Source organism: Rattus norvegicus, chromosome 14 (assembly GCF_036323735.1).
Source record: "Rattus norvegicus strain BN/NHsdMcwi chromosome 14, GRCr8, whole genome shotgun sequence".
Classification (NCBI taxonomy): domain Eukaryota; kingdom Metazoa; phylum Chordata; class Mammalia; order Rodentia; family Muridae; genus Rattus; species Rattus norvegicus.
In genome coordinates, this window is record NC_086032.1 from 65,247,096 (window position 1) to 65,274,022 (window position 26,927).

Sequence of the window (26,927 nt, forward strand, 5' to 3'; positions counted from 1 at the left end):
GAACTGACTCTATTACCACCTGGGTTTTGTCATCATTTACTGTGGATAAGCGTACTTGAGTCTTGAAGTATGTGCAGTGTTTAAATGAGGTTGGATCCAGTTGTATGCTTCTAGAATGTCTTTGAAGCCTGGGTGATGTGTTGGGTCCAAATATACTTGGCTTTAGGTTCTGTACTGCCAACTAGGAAAAAAAACAGTTTTAAATCATTTTAAGATTTCAGTTACTTTAGCTGAATGTAGGGATATTTAAGTTTTACCTTATCATTATGGGCATTGTCAATAAAATACTGAGTTTATGGTAATATGGATAACATTGTTGATCATGTAATTTTTTTATATTCTACCTTGCTGTAAATCATATTAGCCTGATCCTGATAGTGGAGTCTGCCTGTATTTTCTCATCTCCCACTGCAAGTCACTGAGTTTTTCCAGCTGTATTTCTCTACCTTAGTTCCCTGATTTCTACAGTTTCTTCTCCCCCTGCTATTTGCAGCACTAACACTGAAAGAATCTGAGCGCTCCTTTTCCGCTGTGTTTTCTCCTGCAATCAGAGGACTATTTCTCCCTGTACTTTTTGGTGGTGTGTGGGTGGAGAGTTTATAAGATGCTGCGGTTTAGCAAAGGGAGAACAATCAAAGCTTCTCTTGACGTTAATCAAAAGCCGACTTAATGTTTTATTCTGTGTCATATTGCCTTTTGATACTGTCTGTAGAGCCACCTGGGATTTTATACCTTAAACATTTCATTTTCCCGTACGTATCAGACATCCTGAAGCAGCAGCAACAAAACAGTGAGTTGAAAGGCATAAACACTAGGCAGAAAGAGACAGTGCTATATGGCCTCTGAAAACTTAGTCTCTGGTGATCAATTCCTGTGAAAAGGACTCTTTGATTATTTACTAGACCCTTTAAATATCAATGGTTCTCTCTACTAGAATATTAAATATAAGTTCTTCCAAGATCTTAATACTTTATCCTAAAGTACTTTGCTCATACATAATTTATACAAACCATTGAAGGCTTTTAGGTAAAAATAGTCTGCTATGTTCCATTCCATTAATTAAATAAATATATCTTGAAATTTTAGTCCAGAAGAACCGACCTAAATCTTGGAGGGATTTTGAAGGTTCCATGTTCATAAGTATCTACTTTGGCTTCTTTCTATATAAAATTCAGTCTACATATAAATGGAGATTCACTTTAATTATGACACATCCGAATAGCAGTCCTTCTGTTGTCTGCGGTATCCATTTTACAATATGAATAACATTTACTAAATGAAGATAGAACGTTATAATCAAATAAACAAGTTACTTTTATTTTCTAAAAATCTGGATGAATTTTCTTTGAAGCAATGTACTATGCTCTGTTCCATTTTACCACCCCACAATGCACTCTCCACACAGCAGTTATATGGGCTTTGGAAACACGGAAATCAAGTGACTCAAGCCTTCAGTGCCCTTCAGTGCTTCCTCTTATATTTAAATTATACCCAGTACCTGCATAAATTAAACAAGATCCAATATGATTTGCTAAATATCACCTTTACTGCTCGTGTCTGTTCTCTTTCCACTCAGATCTACTTCATGGCTCCTGGAAATTATATAATCAATAATGTGTTAGTTACCACGAAACATATTACCAAAGCTGGCTGTACACCACCCAGTTGTCTGTTCTGAAATGTGCCTGGCACGTGTCCCTCTCTTGCTCTCTAGGAGAAACTCTCCTCTTTATGGGTATGCACGGATGACATTTTCTTCGCTCTTCTTCACTAAAAAGTTACCTCTTTCGCTCACCACATCTTTTCTGGTTTTTTCCACATTTTTCTTTTATTGAAAATAGTTTTTTAATTCTGATTACAGTCTCCTCTTCCTCTCTTCCTCCCAGTTCCTCCCCTACCTTGACCTATTTCCCTTCATATCCACCTCCTTTCGATCTCTCATTAGAAACAAAAAATTAGCCATCTAAATGATAATAAATATCTAACAAATAATGTCATATAATACTATAATGCAATGCAATAGAAAAACCAAACACATAAGAATAGGATAAAACAAACAAAAGGGAAAGAGCCCAAGAAGAGTTACAAGGTATAGATATAGACACAGATATTCATTCATATATTCTGGAATCCCATAAACACATGAAACTGGAAGCCATAATAGGTATACAAAGGACCTGTAGGTTATAGGGGTGGAGGGCTTTTTAAAAATCCCTCTTGAGTGTGCTTTCTGTTGGCCATCTACTGCCAGGCATGTAGCCTACCCTTAAGGGTAGTTTGTTTCCCCAGTGAGACTTCCTTAGAGAAAACTAAACTTTCTTTTGCAGGCGGTTGTCAGTTGGAGATAGCTTCTGCGTGAAGGATGGAGACTTATCGCCCCTTCTCTAGGTCAGCTCTAGGACCTCATCTGGTGCAGACTCATGCAGTGCCTGTGCAGTCTCTGTCAGTTCCTCTGAGTGTCAGTCTTGTGTTTAGAAGGCTTTGTTTTCTTGGTGTCCTCTCTCCCCTGTGGCTCTTCCACTCTTTCTGCCTCCTCTGCAGGGTTCCCTGCAGTGTTCCCTGATCCATGAGGATGGGGATTTGTTAGAGACATCCCATCTAGAAGTGAGTGTCCCAACATCTCTTACACTCTGCATTTTGTCTGGCTATGGGTATCTTTATTCACTCCCAACTCCTGGAGGAGGAAGCTTCTTCTCATGATGGCTGAACAAGGAACTCACTTTTTTTATTGGATATTTTATATATTTACACTTCAAATGTTATCCCCTTTCCTGGTTCCCCCTCTCCCACACCCCCTCCCCCTGCTTCTATGAGCAGGCTCCCCCTCCCACCCACTCACTTCCACCTCAACACCCTGGCATTCTCCTACACTGGGGAAACAAACCTTCACAGGACCAAGGGCTTCTCCTCCTCTTGATGCCAGACAATGCCATTCTCTGCTACATTTGCAGCTGGAGCCATGGGTTCCTCCATGTGTACTCTTTGGTTGGTGGTTTAGCCCCTGGGAGTTCTGGGGAGTTTGGTTGGTTGATATTGTTCTTCCTATGGGGTTGCAAATCCCTTCAGCTCCTTCAGTCCTTTCTCTAACTCCTCCATTGGGGTCCCCATGTTCAGTCTGATAGTTAGCTGCAAGCATCCTCATTCGTATCAGTAAGGCTCTGGCAGAGTCTCTCAGGAGACATCCATATCAGGCTCCTGCCAGCAAGCACTTCTTGGCATCAGCAATAGTGACTGAGTTTGGTGGCTGCATATGGGATGGATCCCCAAGTGGGGCAGTCTCTGGATACCCTTTCTTTCAGTCTCTGCTCTACTCTTTGTTCCTGTATTTCCTCCCGTGAACATTCTGGTTGCTACATTTGACATCCCATTGATCGCCTGGGTTGATTCAGCTGATCTTGTTGGCTAGGTGTGTGTCCCCTTCCTCCCTCAGTGCTCCCATGTGCATTGCTCCTGAAGCTGTGTGCTCAGTCCAAGAAGAAGACCTTTCACAAATAGAGGAGCACTGGTCTTTGGTCAAGGCTATACGAGGAGCTCTGCTCCCCTGCTAGAAACCCCAAACAAGCTCTCAAGGAATTGACTTCTGAGTGTAGCAGAATACTGTCAGGATTCATTTTATTGCTACATTCCTGTAGTAGAACAATAGTATTTGGTTTTACCCTAAATCACTGGGATATCTAGACTCAGGTTCTTGGTCAACTAAGCAGTGTCAGGCACAATATCCATGTAGTGTAGTGGACCTGAAGTCAAATCAGATCTTTCTTGGTGCTACCATTGTATTGGCAGATTTACAGGCAGGACAACATTGTAGATTGAAGGGTTTGTAGCTCGACTGGTGTTAACCTTTCTCCTTTGATATTGTGTAGAATATCTTCTAGTACAAAGAACACTAACTACTAGGGTAGAAGGCCTAGGTTGACACCAGCTTGACTTCTACATGTTCAATAAATTGCATAGCTGCATGTATTGTCTTCAGCGATGGGGACTTGAGTCTTTGTGCACAGCAGCCTATAGTCTTGGTGACAGCCTGCCTTTTTCTTTGGGGGATATCGTAGTCAGGGTTTTTATTCCTACACAAACATCATGACCAAGAAGCAAGTTGGGGAGGAAAAGGTTTATGTTGCTGTTTCATCACTAAAGGAAGTCAGGACAGGAACTCAAGCAGGTCAGGAAGCAGGAGCTGATGCAGAGACCATGGAGGGATGTTACCTACTGGCTTGCTTCCCCTGGCTTGCTCAGCTTGCTCTCTTATAGAACCCAAGACCATCAGCCCAGGGTCAGCGCCACCCACAATGGGCTGGGTTCTCCTGCCTTAATCACTAATTGAGAAAAAGCCTTACACCTGCGTCTCATGAGGGCATTTCTACAACTGAAGCTCCCTTTTTTGTGATAACTCCAGTTTGTGTCAAGTTGACACGTAAAACTAGCCAGTAAGGGGGCGGGGGTTCCTATGAGATAGCTTGGTCAACAACTCAACTGGAAGCTTTGTTTTGTGACAAGAGATATCGTTAGGGCTCTGTCTTCCTTGCTATTTGTTAATTTCATTTTGATTCCATATATACATACACACACACACACACACACACACACATATTATACATATGAATCTTCTAGTGCATTAGATTTTCACACTGCTGCTCCTCAAATGATCCTTCAGTTTAGCTATATCTCCATGTATTCACATCCTCACTTTTAAAGCATTTTAAACATGTCATATTTGTATATGGGTATGGATATTTTGCCTACATGCGTGCTTATGTACCATGTATATGCCCAGTGTTGTATGTGAGAAGCCAGAAGAGAGCACTGGATCATTGGAACTGGATAGTTCCTGAGCCACCATGTGTGTGTGCTCAGAATTGAACTCAGGTCCTCTGGAGGGGCAACCACTAAGCCATCTCTCCAGCTCTTCTCTCAGTTTTCTTATTTATTACAATAAGAATATCTAAAGTCAAATTGTTTATTATTTCTTCTAATCTCTTCTAAATCTTTCCTCATGCAACCTTTCTCCCCACAGGGACATCCACAAATATAAACAGATAGAAGCTTTTCAACATCAGAGATGTCATTTATCATACATATCTATTCTGTATTTACCCATGCACACTTATTTTTTAAAAAGTTATTGATTTATTTATTTTTATGTACATTGGTGTTTTGCCTGTGTGTATGTCTGTGTGGGAATGCCAGATCCCGTGGAACTGGACATACAGTTATGAGCTGCACTGTGAGGGCTGAGAATTGAACCCAGGCCCATAGAAAGAGCAATCAAGAGTTCTTAATTGCTGAGCCATCTCTCCAGCCCCATGTCTTTATTTTTACATAATTTTATTGATTATTTGGAAATCTCACATCACGCACCCCCAGTCCTCCCATGTCTGTCCCTTCTTCCTTGTGATCCCACAAAAATTATATGAAAGGGGGAAAAGGAGGGAAATTTTGTTTTGTATTGTCCATATGCTCACTGGTGCGTGGTCAAACTCTCAAGTGTCCAGTACCACAAGGGAAGCTCAGTCCTTCTCTGCCTGTACCCTCACCAGAAGCCATCACATGTGGAAGAGTTACACCTCAACATCCGCAACATATTTTTTAGGAGCTCTCCCTGAGGGCTTTCTCTCTAGACTGCTGTTTTTTCTGGAGGAGAGAGGAGTTGGGGCAGAGTTAAGGGTTGTCACAGAAGCCTTTTATGTTTGGTCTTCTTTCTCAACTGTGCCTAAGCAGTCATTAACACCACTGCAAGAGTAGCTTTGTTGCCCTTCACACTCAGTAGGAGCACGGAGCATCAGCTTCCCACATAGTTGCTGGCAATAGCATAGAACAAGAAAATCTGCTTGGTCTCCAGCATCAACACCAGCCAAGGACCACAGATCTCAACATGGTCCTCTGCTGGAGCGCAGGCCACTATCATCATGGTCTCTGGGAGGAGCATAGACCATAGAGGTTTTTCGAGAAACTCTAATCCAGTAAATGGACCGTTCTTTGTCTCAAACATCCTGCTGCTATTTAGATCCAGAACGATTGTGGGGATGGGCAGCTTGTTCCAGGCTGAATTAGCACGAGCTCTGGGCTGTTGCATCCCATGCTGCTGACCCTACTGGATAGCAAGCCGCTCCTCTATCAAGCACAGCCTTCTCTCACAGCCTTCTCTCACAGCCTTCTCTCACAGCCTTGCAGTTGTCGTATCTCCAGTTCCTCTGCTCACACCTGGCTCCTTTGTCTTCCCCACTTCTCCATCACATTTTCATTTTTGATGGTGGCATTGAAAGCTGCAGTGTGTCATACAGTATACCCTTTTGTCCAAACAGCTTTACATGCAAAATTCCATAAACATCTCTTAATCCAGTGAGCGAATAAATGATTTCCGAGGGAGAACGATGATGGACAACATATAACCTTCTTAAACAGAAGTGCAATGAGATATTAAGCAGTGGGCGTTACTGTCCATATAAGCAACTGGCAAATAAGAAGCACTGCCATGCTATTCCATTTTTTTTTTTTTTTTTTTTTTTGGTTCTTTTTTCGGAGCCGGGGACCGAACCCAGGGCCTTGCGCTTGCTACGCAAGCGCTCTACCACTGAGCTAAATCCCCAACCCCTGCCATGCTATTCCAGTATCTGTAATCAGAAGTCGAGACAGATCCATCTCTTCTCGCGATGCCCGCCTTTGCCGAGCTGTATTATTTCCACTGCAGTTACAGTTTATGCCTCACATTCTTTTACAGGATTTGGAGGCTTCAGAAGGAAGGCCGTGAAATGTATTGGAAAGTGTGTGGCTCCACGTGGACCACAATCAATGGCAAAGTTCCAATCCACTGTGAGAGTCTTAGAAAGAGCCGTTCACTTAGTTCCGTCTTAGCTGGTGTACAAGAAGCCCCGAGCTAAAAGTGACAGGACTCTCTTAAAAAGCTGCTCGTCACTTGCCTAGCAAGCGCAAGGCCCTGGGTTCGGTCCTCCGCTCCGAAAAATAGAAAAAAGAAAAAAAAATAGCTGCTCGTATTTCATTTTGGCTGGAGGTACCATGTCTGCACTTAAATGAATCAAGTTCTCTAGTGATTTACAGAACTATGGGAAATAAGTGAGCTTTTCCCTTCTCAGGGTCTGCTTCGCTAGTTTACTCCTTCCCTCCCTATCCACCCCCCAGAAATTCTCAGGACTTGTCAGGTAATTACAGGATCTGGCCTCCTCTGAACAAAGTTAGCTTCTTTAGGAGATGTCAAAGTTAGAATGGCGATGATGAAGAGTTAGTTTTAGAATTAGCTATTTTGTTTTCTAAAAAAATTTATAACCTCAGTAATGATCTAGTGCCCATGACCCAGGCATTTTTATCATCAGGCGTCTAATTATCTTCCAGTGTTTCTAGTGGAGAACTAGTTATTACTAGGGGGGTTTTTGTTGCTGTTGTTGGCTTCTGAAGGCTCGGCTTTATTTCTGTATTGCCTCTACACAAAGAGTTTCTCCACTTCATAGTCTCCACAACGACACAGCTTCTGTTCCAATGACATTCTGATCATCAGGCTTGTCTTGTTACCCAAGATCCAGGCTCAGAGTTGGAATTGACCCTAAGCCACTGATGCCCAGTAATGTTTAGCAAACCCAAACTCAACCAACAATGCCTTCCACATGTTTGTGTAGCTTTCACCCCTTGCCCTACAGGTCTAGCCTTATGATTCCCTTCCTGATAACTTCATCTGTTCCATTCCCTGTGCAATTCAGCTTTAAGCACTGCTCCCAACTGTTTACCTGAGCAGCTCTTGGCACCCTGCCTGTGTGGCTGTCAGGGTACCCACACCAGGCCAGTAACATTCTTACTTATCTCTCCCTTTTGTTTCTTTGCCTTTCCCATATAGAAAAATTTGTCAAAAATAGTATTCCTATCATAAAAATAATTATTTTTGACATCAAAGTACTTTGTTTTGCATGAATAGGAAGCTTTGATTTATCTGTCAAGGAAGCTATTAATAACTAATCTTTATATGTAGGGTTGGTACCTTGCAGTCAATAAAATCCTGTCTCATTTAGGTGGTTCTCTGTTTTTGTAACAGTAGGGATTCTGTTTTTTAATCATCTGTCCAGGTCACTCTTTACTTCAAGAACTTTGAACCCTCCTTTCAAACAGTCGTTCCCTCACAATTCAACTCTACTTCCACTCCCATTTTTGATAACTTACTCTTATGTTTATCTAGGTCTAAATCCACCTCCCTCATGAGAACCCAAGTTCAGTAGCACTAGACATCTTCTCTCCTGCATCATTCATGGAACAGAATATTTTAAAAAGCAACATATATTTGAGAAATCAACATTTATACATCATTACCAACTCTGGCTTTAAGACACAGGACAGAGTTCATGATTGCTGTGCTCCCAGATTTTTATAGAGTGTGAAGAATGTAATGCCTTGTATCTTGTAAGTGTCATAGAGGCATGATGCAATGCTAAACCAGTAAGAGAAAGAACAGCCAGTACTGACATTAAACCATCTCTCTGACACACAAAGGCTAACTCATGTATATCTTACTTGGATCTGTGAAGGGGTTGACTGCAGTTTTCCCTTGTATGCTGACTAATTGGGGTTGTAAATATGAACCTAGTATCTGGGTTCCAATATATGATATAACTCACCTTTTGACCTGTTTGCTTAATTCATGAACTTCTGAGTGTTTTTTTTTTCCCTTTGAGGGAATGGAGGAGAAAAATGAGAAAATGAGTGGAGGAACACATGGTGTAGCAGAAAGGACAGAGATGAAGAAATGCTTAGAGTACAGGACAAGGATGGTTATGGGACAGAATTGCTTGCATGTATTAGAACCCATGGGGGCCTTGTAGAGAGAATGTAGGAAAGCTTTTTTAATAAAAATTTTACCCCATCCATAATAAACACTATATGTGTGTGAGTGTGTGTATGTGTGTATGTATGTATTTAGTGACAAATCCCTTAGAAGCAAAATAATGAAATAATAAAATCTGTAGTAGCAATGGAAGGTTGGAAGGTTAAACCTGTTGGTTTTATGATCATTTTGTTAAATCAATAACAGAATTGTTTTATTTCGTTTTGTTTGATATTTTTGAATATGTTATACAAAACGTATGTTATATGTTGTAATGACTTAAAATTTTTGATCCAGAAGTTGATACTAAAGAGCTAAGCTTTGCTGATCTCTAGGTGATTGTTGTCTAGCTTTTGTTTGAAAAGTGGGCAATAGTTTCATACAAGAATTACTCCATATCTTACATGCCTGGCATGTTTACATGAGTTATCTATAATTCCTAACTGGCCATCTCCTGGTAGAAAACATGCTAGATATTTGTCCCTAGGTTTTTGTGTTCCCAGCTAAAACTTAAGATTACTATTTTTATTCAGTTCCTGCAAAGAACTCTATTGGGATTTTGATGGAGATTGCATTGAGGCTACAGATTGTTTTTGGTAGGTTGTCCATTTTATAACATCAATCCTGCTGATCCATGAGAATGGGAGGTCTTCTGATCTCTTCTTCAATTTCATTTTCAGTGCCTTAACATTTTCATTGTATAGGTCTTTCATTTCCTTTGTTAGTTTTATTCTGATGTGCTCTCAAGCCTATTGTTAATGGTATTATTTCCCTTGGTTCTTTTGCTGTCTTTTATAAGAATGGTACAAATTTTTGTTTGTTATTTCTGTATTTTGCTATCTTGCTGAATATGTTTATCTATTGTGGTGTTGAAAAGGAATAGCCCCATAGGCTTATGCTTAATCACCATGGAATGGTACGACTTGAGGAGGAAAAGGAGGTATGGCCTTGTTGGAGTAAGTGTGTCACTTGGGATGGACTTTGAGGTTTCAAAAGCCCAAGACAGGCCCAGTGTCTCTCTTTTCCTGCTACTTGCTGGTCCAGATATAGATCCCTCAGTTCGTACTTCAATAAAATGTCCACCTGCATGCTACCATGCTGTCTGACATAATAATGGACTAAACCTCTGAAACTGTAACCAAGCCCCAATTAAATGCTCTGTTTCAGAAAAGTTGTTGTGGCCATGGTGTCTGTACAGTAATAGAACTCACCAAGATATCTACTACAAAAGTGTTCTAGTGTCTCTTATGTATAGAATCATACCATCTGCAATTAATAAAGCTCATCCCACTTTCTCCAGCCTCTACAGAGTCCTGAATTCTAGTCAATCTCTGCACACTCTACCTTTTTTTCAGGAATTTTTGTTCACAAAGTATAATGTATGAAATTCTCAAAGAATTTCTGAAATTTGCTTTTTTAAAAAGCAAAGATTATAAGGATCCAAGCCTAAGTTGGAATATTTTCTAAAATATGCAGGGAAGAAACTAGCAAGCTCTGTCTTTAAATCTTCGTATTAATATGTTCTTTGTTGTTAAGATTGGTGCATCAGTCTTAGGACCCCTTTCACCTAGGAGCCTCAATGAAACGTCACTATGCTGCCTTATAGAACAATGGTTAAGTTACACAAGGTAGACAGGTGAACAAAATTTGTAAAATGAAGCAAAATTTCCCTCTAGTAAATTCTTTCAGGTTCCATCACTTAGCAATTATATAAGTGTTAATTCTACTTATTAGACATTTCACATGTGAGATGAATTTAGCATGTCATTTCCTCTTCCTAGCCCCATCTCTGTGAAGTCAACTTTACCATGACCGTCATAGTCCTCCCTTAGAAATGGGCAGGTGGGCACACGAGGTCAGGTACCATGCACAACATACTACTCTGTCAGCAAGTGGCAGAGACAGGCTCAGCCCAATAAACTGATGTTTACCTCCACAGCAAAACTATTAAGCTCATCAAAGTGTGAGCCAAGTCCAAGAGCACCAGTGGAATGATTATATGTGATTGAGTAATTTTGATGATCTAGATGAGGAGCTGTGTCTTGATTGGAAAACAGATAAATGTTTTGTGCTGAAAGAGGTTTAACCTCCATCAGGATTTGGAACCTGATGTGGTGTGTGTGTGACTTACTTATGGTTTATCTGTCACTGACCCACGACTGTAGCATCTGGCTTTGCTTACTGAAAAGCAGCATCTCGTGATTAACTGTTGTTGACTGCTCTCTCCCCAGAGCTCTCGGCATCTGTTGTGTTTTGCATCTAGAATTTCCATAACAGCCCTCTTCTGACTCAAAAATTGGGTTTTAAGCAAACAGGAGTTTCAAGACCGAAAGGCAAGTTGAGGCTATTACTAATTCGTTAGTAGATGTTCAAAGGGGCATGGTCCCAAACATGCATGTTGAGATTCAGTTTCTAAGCAAAAATTCTCAATAGGAAAAATCATTTCCTCGTGTATTCTTTCCTTCAATCAAGGGACATGGCTTGAGCAGCCCTTAGTGTTTAACCACGTGGCTGGACCTACTAGTAAACTATTTCATAATCAGGAGGACCTGTCGAGGCTAAAGTGTTAGCAACATGTTTTATGCTGAGGTAAGAAAAAGAGAACAGAGCTGTGGGTGGCAACAAAGAATTTGAAGAAGGCTGAAATGCCAAGTGGGAGAGAAAGAGTGGCTAGCCAGATAGGTGGGAGGCAGATCCGGGAAAACCTTACACATTATGTAAAGCAGTCTAATTTTGTTCCGTAGGCAAGAAGGTGCCATAAATAGATAGATGATCAGCAAGGTTAAACTTGATCACTTTTAGAGTCTGGAATGGTCTCTGCAGGCACGGTAGCAGTTGGTCTTGAGAAAAGTCAAAATGACACCGAAAAAGGATTAATCAGGTGTCCACTAGAATAGTCTTTGAATTGAGGGAGTGCCAGTGAGTTGGGAAGCCAGATGGATATAAGACCTTTGTAGAGTTTGACCTGTTGTGGAGGTAAAATAGCTGAAGATGACAACAGGGATGAATTCCAGGTTGATGACAACTACACCTGTTTGATTGACAATGCAAAGAGTCAAGGGTGTTGGAAAATGATGCAAGGGCAAAAGAGACCGTGGCTATTTGATGACATAAGGACTTAGAGGAGCATGAGAATGAGGGATGCTAGTGGTAGGAGAAGTACTGCTTTCCATGAGATGGGAAAGCAAAGGGTCAGAAGTAAAGGAGTTGAACTTCATCCTGTGTCAGCATCCTGGATATACTTGCAGTGCTCATGAAACTGAAAAACACTGACATGTGTTAAAGACTAGATCTCAGTGTGTGGTCCAGGAACTCACCATCCTTCTGCCTCTGCCTCCTGGGTACTAAGGTTATAGGACTGTGCTGCAAGGTCTAAGTGTTTTGAACATCTGAGATGTAAGAGAGACAGTTTCAGCTGAGAGTAAGAACCAAGGTTTAAGAGAGAGTGATCGCCTGGAAACTGGGAATCTCAGCTAAGAGGCAAGCTCTATTGGTTCACTCTCCTTCCTAAAGTATCCTAGGGCATGGCTTCTGATGGCTGGTGGCCCACAGTTTCCAGCTAGCTCAGTAAACAAGCTGTAAACAAGCTTCAACCCATCCCAAACCCCAGCAGTCTCAAAGATGCAAGCAAGCGAGGACTGCAGTCCTGCATCTTTCATAGTCCACCTGACAGGTTATTATTTATATATCTGCTCATAATTATTTTCAAAGCTTGAAATGTTAAAACTTTCATGCCTAAAGAGGAAATTCTACTTTATGTGACTTTGAATTTTGGACCCCATTAAACCTGTGGCTATATACCTGGTATTCAGAAAGGAACTCATCTCGCCAACCCAGAGGAATTATATTCTTGAATATACTTTAAAGCACACTTAAACAAACTGGTGTAATCCTCATGTTTAGAATTAAGTGTCTCACTCTGCTGCAATACTCAGTATGGATCATGCCCCAGTGTGGAGGGATGCTAGAGTGGTGAGGCAGGAGTGGGTGAGTTGGTGGAGGAGCACCCTCAAAGAGGCAAAGGGGAAGAGGAGACCGGGGATGGGATAGTGGGTCTATGAATGGGAAACCAGGGAGGGGGATATCATTTGAAATGTAAACAAATAAAATGATTAATAAGAAATGTACTCTGGGGGTTGGGGATTTAGCTCAGTAGTAGAGCGCTTGCCTAGCAAGCGCAAGGCCCTGGGTTTGGTCCCCAGCTCCGAAAAAAAAGAAAAGAAAAAAAAAAAGAAATGTACTCTGTAAATAAAAGATGTAGAGTTTTCTAAAAAACAAAGAAAGAAAAAGAAAAAGACTTGAGGAGAGTGGTGGAGGCATGTAGTGTGGCTGATACTAAAGGGGAATGTGCCTAGAAAGAAGCATGGTGGTGTTGGAAACCTCTTGGCTTTAAAAAGATGTTGAAGGAAATCATAAGCAGGCGTGGGTGTCATTCTGCTCGGTTTGTGATACATCCGTCACCTTCCAGTGTATTAAAACTGACTGTTTCTTAGACCACAGTGGTGGCAGGGACCATATCTCATGAAAATGTGAGGAATCTTCAGCATTCAGAGAAGGGTAGGATTCATATTTGTTATTCAATATTATGTCTATTGACTTGAAATTTGCAGAGTTATAGGGTAGTAGACATGAAATACGGTTAGGAAGCAGAACATTTTGTTGGATCCTTTTCTCGTTCGAGAGAATTAAATGGCAGTACCTTGGAGAACACTAAAAGTAGAACAGTCAATATTTTAGGATGATTCTCCCAGGACTGCCACTTGTCTGTGTGAACAGGTGTATCTGAAAAGACCAATTTGCTGCCAATAGTCACTTTAGCACTGCAGACTCCAGCTTAGTGATTTAAGGCCAGGCAGAGCCCCTGGCATTGTTCACGGTGCTCTCTCTTTACACTGACAATCTGAAAGAACCTGGGCAGGGATTTCAGGGAGAAGAAAGAATTGGGAAAAGTAATAACAGGGATGATGAAGGTGGATAAGCTGAGTCCAGCTTCCTATGGAAAGCCATTGATTGATACATGACTATATCCTGTATGGACAAAACTGAAGGAAACATATGAAACTCCTAAGTGTCATCTCAACCTTCTAATTCTATGATCTCCTATCTGTTTCCCAAGACTTGAGATCTTTGTTTTACAAAAGGAAAACCCACTCCTGTCCAGATGACTTTAAATAAATATTTTGTATTTCTCCTGCCATGATACATATGAATTTATCATTATTATCAGAGGCTCCAGAAAAATAATCTTTATCTAAAGAAACCTTCAGTTGCATCTATGAAACTACTATATTTTTGCCTTGCTGACTTTACCTTTGCCCTGATTGTTCTACTTTTACATGTCTCTATCTTTTTTCCACTAATGTCTTCAGAACTTTATGTGTGGAAAATCCTTATGTAGAAGTTGATGTTTAAAGATAATTCAGAATTTTCTTATCCAGGTATCTGGGGATGTTTATATTCATTTTTTTCTAGTCCCTACTAATTTCCAGATATGGGGCTTTTGACCAATGCAACTCAACTTTCTTTTTCTGAATTGGTACTGTAGGCCAATATCCATTTTAGGTACAGAGAGAATGTTGACAATGTAGAATAAGGAGAATGGGTATGATTGTGCTCAAAGAAAATTTAAATTGTTAAAATAAAGTATTAATAGAAACACAGAAGATTAATTGATTCAGTCATTTGATATGGTTTAGGCCTGATTTCACATACACATTTTCAAGTATTGAATGTTTGGTACTCTGTGTAGTTGCTTTGAGATAATGGACCAGCTGAGCAGTAGAATATTGGAGAAGGTAATTCAGTCTAGAAGGTTTCACGCTCATAAATGTATGACTGTTGTTAGGAGTGGGTCAGGTCTCTTAAGAGGGGACTGTTCTGTGTTGGTGATGTGATGAACAGAGTTGCCTTCCAATAATGCCTAGTTTCTGTAAGAGTGGGAGTCTGATCCCTTGTTACTTTCTTCACAGAGGTGCCGTGAGGCATCTGAACACCACTTGTGTGTTTGAATGCCACTCTTTTTGTCTAATTTCTTCTCCCTCCAACGGCTGTTGCTTGTTTACAAGTGAAGCTGGATTTAAGACTAGGAACTCCTACTTATATGTGGGACCATGTCCAAATGCTCTGGCCTCTGACCGTCTCAGTCAAATTGTGTGTCGTATGATGGCAGCGCAGATTGTAAATGGTATATGTAAGGAAACCTGCAGAATTCCCCCGCAGTTTCTAGATGCTCAATTCCCTCTCAACAAGTAATGAAAATAATTGTTTTCAAATGGCAAGTTGCTTCTTAAACCATATTTGAAACACCCTTTTCCCATGTAATTAGCCTTGCAGGATCCAGGGCTTTAGGACAGGAATCGATGTGGGTTGTAATTTTCTTAGGAGAGGATAGGTGAAGAGTTGTTCTTTATGCATTTTATAGGTGCTGACACTGGGGCAAAAACCTTGGATGTGCCCCAAGAAACTCAAGCTCTGAACTAAAATTACAATTGAAGGCCTTTGCCTCTGAGCCCACACAATGCATGGGTTGTTCCTGCAGGCTTGCGTGAGCAACGTAAGTCAAGAGAGGCTGAAGAGAGCAACACTTCAGTGTTGTCTTCATGTCGTGGCTCCTGGATCACTCAGTATGGGTCCTTTCATAAAATCCAATCTGAGAGGACCATGGACAGAACACACAGGCAAGTTTTATAATTTATTTGTATTATATCAAGGATGTAGGCAAACACATTGATACATGCCCATATCTGGTAATGAGAAAAGAGTAATTAATTTTTTGTGGTTCCAAAATTGGGTTTTTCTCAAACAAAATAAATCTCCCTTCTTTGGTCTCCTGCTGATGCCACTTCTACCAGAGAAAGCCGGCAGCAAGAACTGAAGCCATTGAATGCTGAATAGCCTTCCTCAGAATTTATTGTCCCATTTATGCATTAGAAAATCTGAATTGTAAAAGGAGTGATATATGTCTCTGGCATGGCCTCATATGAGATTGTTCATTTCAGAAATTTATTAGAATTCCTTAGGCAATTGTTCCGGCAGGAGAATGGCAATGGCAGCACAGCATTTCATAAGTCTACAGTGGTATTAAGTGCGATTGATCTGAATTAGTATGCCTGCCTTTTGCTTTGATAGTTTATTACTATGATTCACAGGTAGCAGGAGGTAGGAGCTCCTGGTTTCCAGGGACTATGCTAGAAAATGTATTACAAGTCATTGAATATATTGCAAGTCCCTGGGATGATTTACACAGAAGTGTTTGTCTTTTGTATGGTAAATTTTTTATCTTGGCACTAATGTCAGTGAACAAATACATAAAACAAGGTTCAGTAAACATTTGGGTGAAAGAGTATACAAACAAGTTTCTGGTGTAGGATCAAAGAAGATAAGGGTTGGGCTCAACAGGGAAGTCTTATGCCTGAGCATTTCTGAGACCATTGGTCAAGGACTGTTAATTTGGTGGGTTAGGCCAGAGTTGAATTCAACAACATGAGACTCCAATTTTGATGTACTTTTTTTTTCCAGGAGTCTCGTCTGTTAAACCATGTCTAAATTGGGTGAACCTGTTCCATTAATCTAACGAGATTTCCTTAGCAGCATTGGTACTAAGGAGAGGGCAGTGACCAAGCATGACTGCTGGGGTCACATTTGTTTCTCATATTTCCACATTAGATGCTTACCTTCCAAAGTAATCCTATTCTGCAGCCAAACCTTTAAGGAGGATGAGCTACTGGAGTTGACTAGGCTGTGGGTCACCGTTGTTACAAATTGACTAATATCTATCTGAAGAGACTGGTTCTCTTAAAACCAGACTGTGTCATTCAGAGGTAAGTTGGGTCCCACGGTATTAAGTTAGCACAAGACTCATAAAGCAGTGTCAGTCTCCCGTCTGCCTGACTGTCTGTCTGCACAGGTGTTCCTCTGTTGCATAGGTGTTCCTTTGTACATGTGTTTTCTCTTTCTTTCTCCCCATTATGAGCACATACAGCAGGAGTCCCTTTTGGGAAGCTGTTCAGATGTGGCTGCCTGATCTTGGATAGCCATGATACAAAAGAAACTTTTATTCTATATAAGATATCCAGTTTCAATGATTTTGTTTAAACAACAAGAAAAGGTCTAAGGCACTAAATTACAGTGGTGAATTAAATTTAGAACTGAAACCTTGTTGGATTAGATCTCAGTACCTTACGATAGTTTAGGAAGGTCTGGCAAAATGTTCTGCCTACACATGACTGAAGTTAGTTCTATGTGTTGATATATGCAGTGCTATTTTCTATTGACTGAAAACTATGAGGTCAATATGAATTAAGTGCACTTCGGGATGGAATCTAAGGTTATGATAGTAATGTTACTAGCTGTGTGCCCTCCACAGTGCTGTTCTTTCCCACGTGTTGTCTATTTAAACTTCATATCTTTGTACTCATGTATAAGTAGTCCACCAAGGACTGGTGAGTTGAATAATATGAACAATGTAAAAGCCCTTGGAACCTAACTCCAGGGATGGAATCAAAGTAAACTGCACAGTTTTCCCAAGTAAGGTATACCCTGGCCTTGCTGGCAAATAGTTTTTTTCCGCTCTATATTAATACTGTTCTCATTTCTGTGGCCAAGTACCTAATTAGAAGTAAATTATGGGAAGCAGGGGCATTTGGGAGACTCACAGTTCGAAGAGACTTGGTCTATCCTTATGGGAGAGGCAAAGCTGTAGAAAATTGAGGCAGCTAGACAAATTGCATCTATAGTCAGGAAATAGAAATTGACGAATGCTTGCTTACACTTTTTATTGTCAAGGACCCCAGTTTATGGGTTATCACTTCCTGCTTCCACAGTGGGTCTTCTTAATAAATCCTGTCTAGAAATGCACTCAAAAAATGTCATTACTAGCGCCCTAGGAATTTAATCTGATCTAATTTACAATGATTGCTATTCACAGCCCCCTGTTTCTAATCTGTTTTTACATGGCCACTGTGACGATAAGTAAATAAAAGATAGTTGAACATGAGCAAACAATTTTTTTTCTGAACTTATTTCTGCCATAGCATCACCATTTCTCTAAGCCAAGGTATTCTGCATTTGACATTTTGTGCTGACGTTTACATTCATTATTTAAATCTTATTTGAGAGCTCACAATGTGCCAGACCCTGTTTTAAGTGCTTCATCCAATCAGGAATGAAACTGACACATATCTGCGACTCCATGGGTTTTAAATTCTTGATTGCAAGATAGAAAAGTAAAAAGAAACACTGAACTATATGGGTCTTTAGGAGCTGGCGATTGCTCTGGTTGAGAGAAAAAGGAGAGTAAGGAACACTGTGCCTTGATTAGTGCTGGTCATTTTAAACAGCTCAACCAGCTAAAGTTGTGCTAAGTACATAGTTGAAACAATGGCGATAACTTCACCAGTCAGCTGAGCAACCTCAGGTGCCTGGTCTAGGAGACTGGAGAGAGTATCTCTCTCTACATATGAAGCCATAGGTACAAGTTCTTGATGCAATTTGGACCCATAACCATGAACTCATCACACTCTCATAACACTCTTGAGAAAACAAAATGTATAATCCAGCATTTCTTAGTTACAGAGTAACTTCGTAAAGGGTAGCCACAAGAGCTGGCCACCTCGGTGGCATCTAGTCTTTGATCATTCTTTGCCCAAGAGCAGTATAAGGGGCCAGCACTCCAGCTTCTAGGGGGAGTCCCAGGTTTCCTTTTCTACTACTTTCTTATATCCGCAACCCTTTCCTCCCATCCCCCCACACTCTGGCTTTCTTCTGAGTTGCTCCTGTCTAGGAGAATATTAGCTGTTGTGGTTAGGACTTAGGGCCATGCAGATGAGTTGTCTCTCAGGCCACCATTTGCCTAAGGCTTTAAATGCAGGTGGTAACAGGAATGTTGACTTTGTGAAGGAGACTCAGGAGGGCTGGACCATTCAAAAGAAGCTTCTAATGGAGGCATTAACCATTCCCAGGCAAGAGTAGTTTCCCTTTCAGTTTCCAGCTTTCATTATTGTTCTCTTTTATCTCTCAAGACTCCTCTCCAGCCTTCTCTCAACACTCTGGCCTTCAACCAGCACTGAATATTTATCTGCTGAACCATGAAATCAGGATAAAAGCTGGAGCTGCCAAGAGAGTCATAATAGGGTCACTGTCTTGTTGAGGCCGGACTAGCATTTAAGTGTTTTTTTTTTCTCCCTAGAAACTTTCCTACTAAACCTGGCCTTCTCCTCAGCAGTTTGGGTTAGCTGACAGCAGTTGTCAAATGCTCAAAAGCCTCTGAAGAATGCTGACACAGGCCTCTCTGTCCAAGGCCCCGGCAACACTTTGTGTCAAGCAGGTGAAAGCTGATTGTTAATTATTCATACTCTCTTGTAAATAGAGGATTTTTGGGTGTATATTTACCTATGTCTGTACATGCATGTATAGTTTTTTTTTAATTTGGAACTCTGGTGGAGTGCCATATTAAAGCCATTCAGAATTAAATAGGGAAACATTGTTGAGAGATGTGTAGCACGGTATAGTGGAACGCAGAGGGTTTAGAGCCCGGCAAAGACTGGCTTCAAAGCAGATCATATATTCTCTCTTTTTGTTCTTTTTTTTTCTTTCTCTTTTACATATTTGCTTGAAAATTACAAAACGATGCTTAGTATTATTAAACCACATTCCTTGTTTCTAAAACCCAGTATGTGGATAGTTCCTATCTTACAGATTCTTAAGAAAGTAAAATTAGAGACAATGTGGGTAACGAGTAAAGAAGCCCACAGATTCATTCAAGGTAAGGAAACCACAGGGTCAAGACTCTTGTCACAGAATCAATTGTGACCACTCTGTTATTTCTGTCCAAGCTGCTGGTAGACGAAAAGAACACTTGTAAAGAATGCAGGTTAGGACTGGAGAATTGCCTCAGTTGGTTAAATGCTTGCCAGGCAAGCAAGTGGCCCTATGTTTGATCCCCTGAAGCACATGAGAAAAATGAATAAAGCAGCACTTAACTGTAATCCCATTGCTAAAGAGATGGGGACAGTATAGCAGCATAGGTGACACCCAGGTTTAGCGTGAGACCCTGTCTCATAAAGTAAGGTGAAAAGAGCATGATGAAAGTGCCCAGGATTAACCTCTTGCTTCTATCCACACATACACACATACATACATACATGCACATATGTACATATAAACACATGTACCAATGTGCAAAGATACAAACATGTATACATGCACAAAAGAACACAATAAAATTTCTATATGGATGTCAAAAGATAATGTGTTTTCTAGTCATTCTTACCATAGGAAACATATTCCAGTAGGCTGGAAAAATGCAGGAAGTGACCACAACTATTTAGATTTCTCAATGGTGCACCAGAGGTCAAGGATGCCACATAGAACATCAAGCTCTAACTTCAAAAAAAGATGTATTCACACCAGATCATCAGAATGTATGGGTGTAGACCCATGTGGAAGAGGGTCTTTGAAAACGTAATTAAGAGAAGGACCTTGAGAAGTATGTGGGCTTTAATCCAATAGCCACTGTACTGGCTGGTTTGATGTGTTAGCTTGACTCACAGAAAAAGGAGCCTCCCTTGAGGAAAAGCCTCCATGAGATCCAGCTATAAGGCATTTTCTTAATTAGTGATCAAGGCAGGAGGGCCCAGCCCATTGTGGGTGGTGCTATCCCTGGGCTGGTAGTCCTGATTTCTATAAGTAAGCTGAGCAAGCCAGGGAAAGCAATCCGATAAGCAGCACTCCTCTATGGCTTCTGCATCAGCTTCTGCCTCCAGGTTCCTGCTCTGTGTGAGCTCCTGTCTTGACTTCCTTTGGTGATGAGCAGCAATGTGGAAGTATGAGCTGAATAAACCCTTTCCTCCCCAACTTGCTTCTTGGTCATGATGTTTTGTGCCTGAATAGAAACCTTGAGTACGACAGCTACCATCCTTGTAAGGAAAACATGTAGGGATGTGGCAAAGAGAGGTGATATGATCACAGAGATCAGAGTCATACAAGTTCAAACCCCAGAATGCCAGTGTTCACTGAGAAGGCAAGACAGTCCCTTTTCACCCACAACTTGACGTTGCTCTTGACATACTGTTTTAAATGTCTGACTTCCGGAACTGAGCGAGTACAAATTTCTGTTGTTGATATCTGCAAATCTGGTAAGTTCTACTGGCACTTTGATAACATGTTATAGCATTCCTGCAAAACCAACCCCCAAATCTTAGAGACAATGAACAGAAAGCGTATCACATGTTGCTTGGGATAGAATTCACTTCCCATCACTGGCAGATGGGGAGGGCGATGACACCAACTGCCAACTTTAAAAACAAATCTCTGTTTTCTTATACTCAACAGCAGTGGAAAGCTCAACTGAAACTCTTGAGTCCTATATTAATGCCACCAGTTTTGAGACCTATGGGATGCCTACCCCCAAGTTAATCATTGGTTATCAAATACATAAGTGATGTTCAGTACAACACACCACAGTCTGTGACGTAGAGGCATAGGAACAGGAACACAGACAGAATAGAAGCTGATGTTTCTGTCAGGATGGGAAGCCACAGGGTCAGGCTTTAGAGGGAAACCTAGGCCTCAGCTAAGAACTCAGCTTGTCAGACAGAATTTTTTTTTTTGGAAGATGTGTATGATGTGTTTCCTCCACCCTCAAAACATAAGTTCTACAACCCAGATGTTCTGCCTGCTTATATTTGTCTCTTCCCCCCTTTCCATGCCCTGGTGTGTCTAGGTAAGAGACACTGTAACTGCTTGCTGGACTGAGATAAGTATTAGACAAAGAAGTGTATCTGACGCACACACGAGGGCCAGGTGCTCTGGAAAGATAAGCTCACAGTGAATGCCAGGGGAGTGGTAGGGATGGAGGGCTTAAGTTTCTACTAGCCACGTGGGACCTTATTTAGCACTCCAGTTGTCACTTCTTCCTGTGGATCCATTGTCCCTACCCCTGAGGTCTTGCCCACCCCTCTTGCCAGCCTCTGGCATTCTTCAATACATCATCCTGACTCTTGTTCTGGACAATGAAACCAAGCAGGAGAGACAGGCACAATTCCCCCTTTGTCTGGCACAGTACTGTGCTGTTCTTTGAAAATGAACTCTGATGTAGACATCACCATAGCCCTCTGGGAAAATATCACGAGTTCCAGTTTTCTAAACAGGAAACACTCCCATTAGGCAAAGGAACTTTCCCACACCTTTGGAGATGCATTTGTTTTTTTCAGTCTCCATCTTTAACCCCAGAAGCTGCCTGCTTCTGATTTGGGCTTTCACTATACCAACCTACGTCCAGTCCTTCTGATTATGCTTAGTGCAGGTAGTCTCAACTGGGTGCAGTTTGTTCCTAGCAGGAAAATTTCAATATCTGGAGACATTTGTGATTTTGTCACAGCTGATATTGTCAGAGGATGGAGCACTTAGGAATGCACAGGGTAGCTTTTCTCCTCTCGGCTGAGAATGTTCTGGTTTAAAAATGTCAGTAGTGCTGAGGTTGAGACACCTGCCACACTAAGGTATTATTGACATTTTCTTGTCTCTGAGATGAGTCCTCCATTCACTTTCCAGCTGAGGGATCACTGCCCTGGGAAACCTTTCTCAATTCCTCTAGGATGTTTCAAGTGCTTCACCTCTGTGCTCCCTGTCACTGCAAACCTAGCAATGTGACAGGTCTTCTTTCTATACTGTTCCACTATACATATATATCCAAAGCCCCCACTGGGGAAGGGCTGGATTTCTTTTATGACTGTGTGTCTGGAAACTAATGCAGAGCCCAGGAGATGGTTGGTATATGTAACAGATGAATGTCATGGGGACTTGGGACATATACATGCCATGAAAAAATAGGAGCACTGACATAGCTGTACTTGGAACAAATGATTAACATGAAAAAAGCCTGGCAGCTCTAAGTACTGCAGACATCAGACACTGTTGGCTTTGCTGCTGGTGGTCTGAACCTACAGAGTTTCAGAGAAAAAAATGCAGTCACATCCACAGGGTGTACATAGTTCCCTTCTTAACCTCCTACTTCTTCCCTATGTTATTGTCATTAAAGAATAACTAAAGCAATACAATTTGAATGAGAGAGAGAGAGAGAGAGAGAGAGAGAGAGAGAGAGAGAGAACGAGAACATGAGAGAAGAGGGGAAGGAGAGGGGAGGGGGAAAAGGGTGGAGAGAGGGAGGGAGAGGGGGAGAAGGTGGGCTGTCACTGCCCTACCATCTCTCAGAGCCAGTGGAGGAGCAGTGCAGGTGGGAAGAGAATGATTCGGGAAATTCTGCAGGGCCCTGTCCTTGCTTCTGACACAGTAACTCGGGTGGCAGTAGCACTTGTTCAAGATGACAGAAGAGTTGGCTGAAAGCAGGAGGCATTGAACCACTTGACGTACTGTTTCTTTTAAGGAGCATCCACGACAGCCCGCAAAGCCCCTGGCTGCCTTTGACACTCAGAATTAGTGGCGGGTGGCAGGAGCATGGAGGGACACTCATCACTGCTTGTCCTTTTCACAGTCTTGGGGTTTGGAGTAGCATAGACAGAGAAAACAAGGTGTGAGTTAAGCAGGAGAGTCCTGTCAATGAAGAAATAGGATAAACATCAATACCCAAGACCACATTCATGGTATCAATAAAAATATGATATACTAAATGTGAGAATCTTTAGTCCTTTTTTGTGTATTTTAAGACCCACTTGTTTGTAGTTGTTATATCATTATCTTATTGTACCATTATTTTTATTTATGTGTGGTGTTTGTGTGTGTGTGTGTGTGTGTGTGTGTGTGTGTGTGTGTGTGTGTTATGTGCCAATTGCACTCATGTAGAGACCAGAGGAGTATATTGTTTTGTTCTTCTATTACATATTTTATGAAGACAGAGTGTCTTACTAAACTTGAAGTTTGCTATTTAAGTCCTGGGCTGATCAGGAAATCCCCAAGATACATATCTCTGTGCCCCCAACACCGAGGTTATAATTATAAACTCCATGGAAGCCTTTTACATGGGTAATGGTGCATTCAGTTTGTTTGTTCTCGCAGCAAACACTCTTGCTCCCCGAGTCATCTCCCTAACCCTTATAAACTGATTGTTAAAACTCTTTAATGAATGCCAGAGCAGCTTGATAGCAAAAAAGAATGACAGTGGGCATCTTTTCTCCCACAGTGTTTCTTCTGATTCTTGGTACTGTTACTTACCCCAGCCCTTGAGGAAGGAAACCATCATGCTTAGCATAGTAATACTGATCTAGACCAAGCCCTTTGATCAGGGGTCTTGTTGAAGCAGGCACCTCCCAACAGTCCTGAGAACTTAGTAAATGGGCAATGAGAGTCTCAGTTTCTTCCACCACACGGATGCTGACCAGTGTCGTCTAGAAAGTACACAGTGCCCCAATCCTATCCCATGGACTGTCTTTGTTGGCGAGCAATCCTGAAGTCATTTACCATGGAAGGGGATGTCAAAAATTTGTCTCACTCCTGTAGCATCTAGAAGAGGGTCAGACTAGAGGAGGGTGGGTGAGACAGAGACACTTGTGTACAGGACTCAAAGGAAGAATTTGAAGTTCTAATAAAAGCAGCACAGTTTATTTTTCCACCTTTTTCTCTGGTAAGTATATTCTTAAAAAATTGTTCTCTCTGTCCCAAAGTTATAAAAGTATTTTATTTTATATGGTTATTGTTAATACACTGGGAAATTATTTTGGAGGGAGTGATGCTAGAATTTATTTTTATTCTTGGTTGTATGGCTAATACATGATTCTAGCTAGTCTATATGGTTTATCTTTGCTTGGAGGTACTTTTATTAGAACGACAATGAAACATGAGATTCAGGCGATCTTCCTTACAAATGATCTTTTCATGTTTCTAGAATTGTTCTCTTGCAACTTGTTTTTGTACATGTAAAAAAATTACTTGTATAATTTTTCTTAGGCACTAACGGTTGGTGTGCGAACATCATCTACACATTTTTGGTATGACTTTTGAGAGAGTCTCACTGTATAGTATTGGCTGACCTTAAAATCACAGCTATCTGCCTGCCTCTTCCTCTGTCTCTGCCATGTTGAGAGTTTTGTTCTTAATACCCGCCCCAAATCTTAAAAGCTTCACAAACCCTATTTTTTCTGATGCTTTTTGTTCTCTCTCTCTCTCTTTCTCTCTCTCTCTCTCTCTCTCTCTGTCTCTCTCTGTCTGTCTCTCTCTGTCTGTCTCTCTGTCTCTGTCTGTCTCTCTCTGTCTGTCTCTCTCTCTGTCTCTCTCTCTGTCTCTCTCTGTCTGTCTCTCTGTCTCTCTCTCTCTCTCTTTCTCTCTCTCTGTGTGTGTGTGTGTGTGTGTGTGTGTGTTTGTGTGATCTATGGTAGATAGAATATTGTCCCAATAGAGTCCACATTTCAGCTCCCGATATATGGGAATGTATTAGGGTACATGGCAACAGAAAGTAATGTTAGGGATGGAAGGTAGGTTATTAATCAGTGGCCTTGACATGGAAAGGTTAGCCTGTGTGAACAAGACAAGCACAATGCCATCAAAAGCATTCTTGAAAGTACAAGAGAAAGACAGTGGGTGGAATGGTTAGAGATGCAACTTCATTGACTTTAGAAAAGACAGGGCAAGAAGAGGACCATTCATCAAATGATTTGACTGGCTGGCTATAGATTTGGGAAAATCAATGAAATAAGTTTCTCTCCTTTAAAAAAAAGTCCATTTTCCTTATTATTTTTGACAATATGTTGTGATCACATTTATTGCCCAAATTACCCTCTCATTCCTGACCCAAACTCTTACTTCTTCCCAACTAGTCATTCTTCTACTTGAGTGGGTGCACATGTGAGTGTGTATATGCATGTATATGCAGGTCTTACACAGGTAGCCTCCATTACTATGTGTTGATTACAGCAACATTTATGTCATAGGTAAAATACAGCATCTCATAATACCCTATCTCAGCTTCTGGAGTTTACAATCATTCTAACATCCCTACTTCAATGTACCTTGGAGAAGATGACCTGAAGGTTCAGTGTAGTAGTAGGTACATACCAGCTACTTGCTATCCATACTTCAGGCAGTTAAGTACATTAAACATGACCTACTGCAACTAGAAGTTTCCCTGACCAAGGCTAATAACATCACTAATCTGTGGATATAAACATACACGGTTAGAAGTCTGTTTGAATATATGTTTATTTAGCAAAACATCAGTAGTAGATTCTCCTCTAGGATCTGTGATATTCCTAGGCATAGGTTTTATACAGGATTCCACACCAAATCCTACTACTATATTTACTGTGGTCCAAAGACATGTGTGTGGGACTTCTAAGTAATGAAATGAAAAGATAATATGATTGTGTCACTTACACCATCAAGTGTGTGAGCATTTGTTTCAGTGGTAATAGAAAACTAATAGGCTGCATCTAATTGTTATACTGACAAGCATTTATTTATTTGACTTCTGTTTTAGTCCATTGGTCATTCCATCTATTTTATGCAGATAGAAGACTTTCTTTTGTGCTGTAATGTAGAAATTATTCTTGATGTCAGATAGAACAAACATCTTATCGCCCACATAACATTTATATTTCACTTGCCAAGCTGCTTACACAGCAATTATGATGCAAAGCAACCAAGCATATGTCTGTGAATACTTCATGGGCATTTTTTGTGCTCAAATTATATTGAGCTATATTAGTTTCTTTTCTAATATGAGAGAGAATGCAGGGATATGAATTTGGGATGGGTAGTGTGGTGTGGCGTTTCTGGGAGATATTAGGTAGAGAAAATTATAATCAGAATGTATTATATAATAATCCATTTTTGGCTAAAACATTCATAAAGATAGTAAATTCCTTTATTTATTTCAGAAGCTTCATCTCCTTTGAAAGATATATTTGCTGGGCATAACGCTCTTAACCCAGTTACTTACTTTCTAGATTAAAAGATTTTATTCCATGTGCCCCTAGATTTTATAGTTGTTGGTGAGAATTCTGGTCTTTCTTTTTGGGGAACTGATATTTTTCTTATGATGCTATTAGAACTATTTATTTACTTTGTAGTTATTGAATCTTGACTATGATGTTGCGTGGTGAGTTTCTTCTCTGGTCATGTCTGTTTCAAGTTCTACATCTTGTGTTTGGATGTCTAC